This window comes from Antrostomus carolinensis, unplaced genomic scaffold (assembly GCF_000700745.2).
Source record: "Antrostomus carolinensis isolate BGI_N321 unplaced genomic scaffold, ASM70074v2 Scaffold33029, whole genome shotgun sequence".
Lineage (NCBI taxonomy): Eukaryota > Metazoa > Chordata > Aves > Caprimulgiformes > Caprimulgidae > Antrostomus > Antrostomus carolinensis.
Window position 1 is genome coordinate 3,610 of NW_010339781.1, and position 6,388 is coordinate 9,997.

At 47.7% G+C, this 6,388-nt stretch overlaps 1 long non-coding RNA gene across 1 annotated transcript; it reads right to left on the bottom strand.

Annotated features, from left to right (window-relative positions):
* Positions 1–2,329: 2,329 nt before the first annotated feature.
* Positions 2,330–4,525, bottom strand: LOC104531170 (uncharacterized). Its single transcript, XR_728074.1, has 2 exons — positions 4,474–4,525; positions 2,330–3,285 (listed from the first exon to the last, which is right to left on the bottom strand). It is a non-coding gene; the product is annotated as an uncharacterized LOC104531170 (long non-coding RNA).
* Positions 4,526–6,388: the final 1,863 nt, after the last annotated feature.

The following is a 6,388-nucleotide window of genomic DNA, read 5'->3' on the forward strand; positions in this document are numbered from 1 at the left end:
CTGTCTGACCTTACAAAATGAAAATAACAAGGTCACAGTCGCACCCTTTTATTACAATGGACCTGCAGGCAAAAGAATAGAACTATTACAGAAACACTCTGATCCATGTTTTAAATAGAGGAAGAAATCAAACTAGGATACCGGATAAAATATTCTGAAGCTCTTTGAAGCAGTTATGTTCCTGAGCTCCATTTTACACACAATAAGGCAACATCCTTGCACATGAGCTTTTTGATAATTTTTATACATTTTTCTATGATACAAGAAAAAAAAAAAAAAGAGTTCACAATGTACAGTTCTTAAACTATTTTCACAGCTTCTGAACACTATACACATTTTTTTCTTTTTAATAAAGATACATTGTAATAAATGGTGCACACTTAATAATTTATAATAATCTATGTTTAATATGCTAAACCTGTCCTCCTGTACAGCCATGCATGCTGTGGGGTGCACCTCAACCCTGACTGTGTCACTGCCAGCTCAAAACTTCACGTTTCCATTTCCCATCTGTCGAAAGCAAACTGGTTGCGCTGCTGAACACAAGCCCTGGATGGGGTCGCCAGTGGAGAACGGACCCCAACTGTGCCCTGCACAGCAAGGCAGCCACTTGCATTGGAGGGAAACTGCTGTGTGCGAGGATCCACCTCAGTGTCAGCCCTCAGAAAGGTTTTTGGCTCCCTATCACTGGTGAAATGTGAATCAGACTTTAACGTTGGAAAGGTGGAGGCAGAGGCAGAGCACATCTGCATGCATCTATCTTTACTGCATCTGTGTCTCTTCAGTACCCCCAGCCAGGACCTTGTGAGACCTGGTGTCCCTGAGGTCCTGTTATGGGTGGCTGCAGGCTGGTGAGATGATTCACAGCTGTGGGGATTTGCCAAGCCTGAGAAAAGCCAAATTTTCTGAGGTACAGGGATGGAGAGAGAATTACCACTTCAGATATGCTACGGATCTTGTTCAACTGATCCTTCCACATGATTAATCAGAGCTGTTGGGAATGACTAGTTACTTCAGGAAGCTCTGCCTTGTCCATTTTGGGAAGACTCTAGTGACTGCCTCGCCTGACGAGCAGCCCCAGAGGAACCGAATCCAGGGAGGGCAGGAGGACTGCACCTCCCTGCCCAGCCAGACACACTGCACCCCAAGGGGTCACATCACTGTCAGCCTCAGTGCCAGAGGGCCCAGCTCTGACAGCTGAGCGGGAGATGCACAGTGCTGCAAGCCTCACGCAAGGGATCACCTCTGCAGCTGGAGAAACACCACGTGTCTACACAAGCAAGGCCTCAACTCTTGCCTTTCCCAAGCGAGCAGCTGGGGAGGGATGTGCTGGTCTGCAGTGCTCCCGCATCAGCCCAGTTTGTATTTGGCAGCACTGGTTTGACATGGGAAGCCCCTTCCTTGGGAATCCTGCCAGTACCACTGTGCTTTCACTCCCACTGCACCTCTAGGTATGGTTGGACTTGATGATCTCAAATGCATTTTCCAACCAGGCAATTCTATGATTCTAGCCCTCTGTATCCTGGGTCCAGTTTTGCTGCAGATCTTTGAGAGCAGGCTGCTCTAACATCGATGAAGTCCTACCAAGTGTCTAAACTAGGCAAACCAAAATGGCAATCAGAGACCCTACAGGCTCCATTTTACCCCCACTATGCTACTAAATGCCTGAAAATTGCAATATTTTGGGGGTGGGAGGTGGGGAAGTTTTCAGGAAAAATTAATCTTTGAAAAATATGCCAATGTAAATAAAAAGCCAACCAAAACCTGATGTGCTTTTTTGCTCAGCCATGGGCCAGAAGATGGCAGCTTGCCTGGCCTTGCTGCATCAGCTGAAAGCACACAAGGCGTTAAGACATTCCCTCATCTCTGCCTCATCCCTATCTGCACCAAACACTCAATGAGGTTCACTCTAAGGTGCAGTAACAAGAGCCATGGAGGTCACAAAAGAGGTTAAATATGCCCAGAAGGTGGTGAAGAAGGTCTCCAGCAAGCTAAGCACAGCGTGACATTTGCAGCAGTGAGGTGGGCACAGAGCCCCTTGTGGTGGGGGGACACCACGTCCATCCTGCTTGCAGTGGTGAGAAGGAAGCGCTGAGGGTCACTCTTGTGAGGGACACTGGGCTGGGCGGCGGCAGTGCTGCCGGGCTGGTCTCAGGGTCAGTGAAAAGGCACTAGCATCGGGGCTGAACATGAGAATCGGCATTGGCTAGAAATTGCAGACGGTTTGTGGCTCATTAAAACAGCTGCAGACTTAGAGCACTTGTTGAAGTCAAAAGCAAAGCCAGCTGGTGGTGAGCACTGTGCAGCTATAAATCAGGTCACAAGCAGGTTAAATTCAATCGAGTAGTTTAATAATTCTTCAGGTCAAAGGTCTTATCTTACCAGGTAACAATTTACAGGACACCTAGTTAAGAGTGAAGAGTGGCTGGCTTGGTAAAAGGAGAAAGAATACATTACGTCCCATCTCTGAATATTTTAATATCAGCCTTGTTCAATGCAACGTATTTTGGGTAAAGACATATTCACTATATTTAACATGATCTCTCTTTAGCAGGAAGTTCAGCTGAGCACTCTGTCCTCAGAAAGTACACTGTGACTGTAAAGCAACAGAATTTCATAGCAGTACATCTATTGCACTTTGTGAAGAATAAAATTCTCCTTTGCCTTCATAGCTCCAGGAGGCAAAGCATCTCATCCGTTAAGCAAGTTCTTCTCCCTCCAGGCAAAATCTCTTAATGTTCAGACAGACAACGCCTAACTTTTGTTTGTTTGCTTTTTTATTATTACTTGAAACAACAATTGGAAGAGTTTGAAAGAAAAATATTTCCAGTAGCTGCGGAGAAGTCTCCAAATTTTGAGCCTAGAAATGAATTTTAGGTGCTATCCAATCACGGTCAACAAATAAATGTACTTATTTCCACATTTCATGAATATGTCCACAAAAGAGCAAGATGAGGTCTCTCTTTGACCAACACTAACACTGTGTGATCAGGTATTACAGGGATGCACTTTATATGTGACAACAGTATACAGACAGGATGGAAATAACACCAATATTATTGCACATGGTGTCTGGGCGAGCATTAAAAACACTGCAATATGTGATGAAAATTCTTTACAGCTTCTTTTTCTCTCAGCCCTTTTTTTCTAGAGTTTGATGTAGCAGCATTATCAATCAACGTACATTGGAGAGCTGGGAGTTGCTGGCATTTGATCCAGGATTTTACAAACATAGCATGCAACATCCACTGTGCGTTCCTCATACATCAGGATGAAGGGATGTTTCTGGAATCAGACAAAAAACCAACAAGGTTACGTTCTCCCTTCTGACACATGCTGGCTACCCCAGATAAAAGCTTAGCATATGGATTTGCCTGATGCAAGAACGTAGAGCTTGGTGGTGGCCACAGGACAACACAAAATATCCCTATCCATGGCTTTTACATACAGGGAATCCGTATCTGAAATGTGCAGTATGGAGCTGGGACAGGATTCCCAGAGTGTCAGGAACTGCTGGGCAGGAGGTGGCGAGGTGCAGTATTAGCAGCACCTAGCTCCTTTGTAGCATGGATAGGTACTGAAATACTTTCAAGAGAGGTTTTAGTCATCATCCTTGTCAGCAATGGGGAGACAGGAGTGACATGGAGACAGGACTTGTGGAGGTCAAATAGCAGATCAGGACTCAAACCCGGTTCTCCTGAACCCTGACTGTCTGCACTGCCCAGGAGGCCATACCGGCCAGATCCACCTCAGAGCCACTGGAAAGTAACGGCACAATGACTCTCTGGGACAAGACACCAGGCAAATTCCTTTTGTATCACACACACCACCACCATCAGGGACCCAGAGCATGGTTTCATACATCCTCTGGAGAGGTGGCTTCTAGATGTCCAGAGCTCCCTGAAAGTGCATGGTTGCCAAGTGTGACTTATCCAACCCAAAAGCATCGCTGCATTCTCTCCTTTAGGACCCCCCCACCATAGACAGGTTCTGCTGGTGTCTTACTCCAGAGCCGTGCTCTTTCAGGTCTCATTTTTTGCCTAAGCACTGCCAACCTCGTTGTGTGGCCTGTGCACTGGAGGCATTTACATGTGACAGTCCTGGCCAGCACTTCCAGAGGGCTCCTGCATGGCACCAGGAGCTCAAGCAAAGGCAGCATTTACATGGCACACCCAGCATGCTTCCGCCCCAGCTTGCCCACTTCAGGGATCACGGAGCTGCAGCAACAAGGCATTTCCCTTCATGCTGATCTCCTCTGTTTATGTACAGACACTTAATGATCTCAGCCATTGCCATGACCGCAGGCCAGAGACAGTGGCACGGAGGTGGTGCTCTTCCTCAGGCTGTGGAGCTGAACAACCTGCCTTTGATGGCCCGAGAAGACAAGAAGTGATCTCAAATGGGTGATCCAGCCCTACTGTGTGACTGGCAGAGCCGCAATGGCCAGTGTGGGCAGCCACACTTTGCACTCACCAGAAGCTCTTTATACTTTGGCCTTTTGGACTCGTCCTTTGTAAGGCTAAAGAAAGCAGAAAGAGAATTAGAACAAGCAAGCAGAATGCCATCCCAATGCTGCTGCCTCTGTACAGAAATGGGTTTGACTGCAGCATAACCACAAGTTTTGGGCAGCAGCAACTGGTCTGTCCTCCACCTGTGGGGCAGCAGGGCTCAGAGGCAGAGGAGAGCTGGGGCTGCCTGCCAGCGCACAGCCACCACACTATTGTCTCGGCACGTGTGGGCAGGGGCTGGGGCTGTACCAGACAGCAGTCAAACTGCTCTGCAGGGCCAGGTCCGGGCTCATCCCTGGCACTGTGGTAGCACATACAGTGCTGAGCAGGCCACGGTTGCTGCTGAAGGACAGAGGGGCCGGCTGGGGCATCCCCTCCTGAGCGGCTCCTCTGGTACCTCGACCACTCACCAGCCACCTGGCCCCAGTGCAGTGCAGGGGGAGGGCCGGTTGCAGCGAAGGCCACCAAAGCCCCTGCCGCACGGGGGACATGGCAGGGGACAGGAGAGGTGATGGGGTTCAGAGGCAGAGGGGCTGCAGGACAGGGCTCAGCAATGGGTGGCACTGGCAGCCCCTGCCCTGGGAGCCAGAGCTATTCCCGTAGCTATTCCCAGAGCTACGGGAATAGAAAGGGCAGATGTAGCATCTTTCCCAAATGAGGGGAGTTAAGTCTATTTTCCAACAGCTGCATTTCCATCTCCAGAGACTCTGGCTGGACCTTTTTCGAGCTCCAGCATTACTACAGTGTTGCCTTGAATTATGTGGAAAAGCAGAGGGTAATTAACGCATGTCCTGTGACCTGCCTGCAGACCTGCACAGGAGTAGAGAGGGCAGGAAATTCTGTGGCTGCTGCACAAATATCCTCACTTTAGGCTTTTGCTAGCCAATAGCAATTTATTTTCTGACCTCAGCAAGTCTAGGGGTTTTAATATACTCCTTGCAATGCCTTTAAGGCAACTAGTCAGAACTTCAGCTCACAGACTGAATTTTGCTCTGAAATTTCCATGCACATATTCATAGAGCAGTCCTAGAAATCTTTCATTTATTTTCCAGATCGACGTGAAGCTGCATCCGGAGTGGCCATTTACAGCACCGGTGCCGTACAGCTCCTTTGCAAGAACATCTGGTCTCCTCTCCAGGCTTGCCAAACCTCAGGAGCTCACAGCTCTGCCTCTGCATATGCCAGCACAAGGCTCCCAAAAACCAAACACAGAGCTTGGATACTTTGCACACTCTCGAGCAGAAAGCTGAATTGCTCTAAGCAGTTCCAGGAGGAGTGTGACTTCAGATAAGCATCTAACACAGGGAGGTGGGCTGAAGGGGAAAGATGTTCCACCCAGCTATTCACAGCACTGTTGAGATTGAAAAAAAAAAAAAGAATTCCCTGAAACTTTTTAACATTATCGAAAATATCCTTTCCTCACTGACCTATCATGGCAAGTAGGCAACATTGCAGGACTCTCTTTCACCATTTTTCCTGACTCTTGAATGCACATAACCAGAAGATTATTAGATTCACTTTTGTAGGGTAACACCCAGGAGATTTATGCCATCACTCAAAAGCACGGCCTTTTGGAGACTCATCTGCCTGCTTAGTAACACCAAAGATTACTTTTGCACTTTAATTAAAGTTTATTAGGAGAAATATTTGTTACAGTGTTGCTATGAATACCTCATAAATATTCCAGGCAGAAGTCAGATTATTTACAGAACTAGATTAAACAAAACCCAGAATCAGATTGAAACCTTCACCATTGCTCTATGCATCGTGGCTGTTCTAGAGCGGCAGGCCCTGGGAGGGGTAAATGGGCTGGAAATATGAATCGACCTAACTGGACCATGTGCCAAGGACACTGCTGTTCAGCTGAGATGCCATGGAGG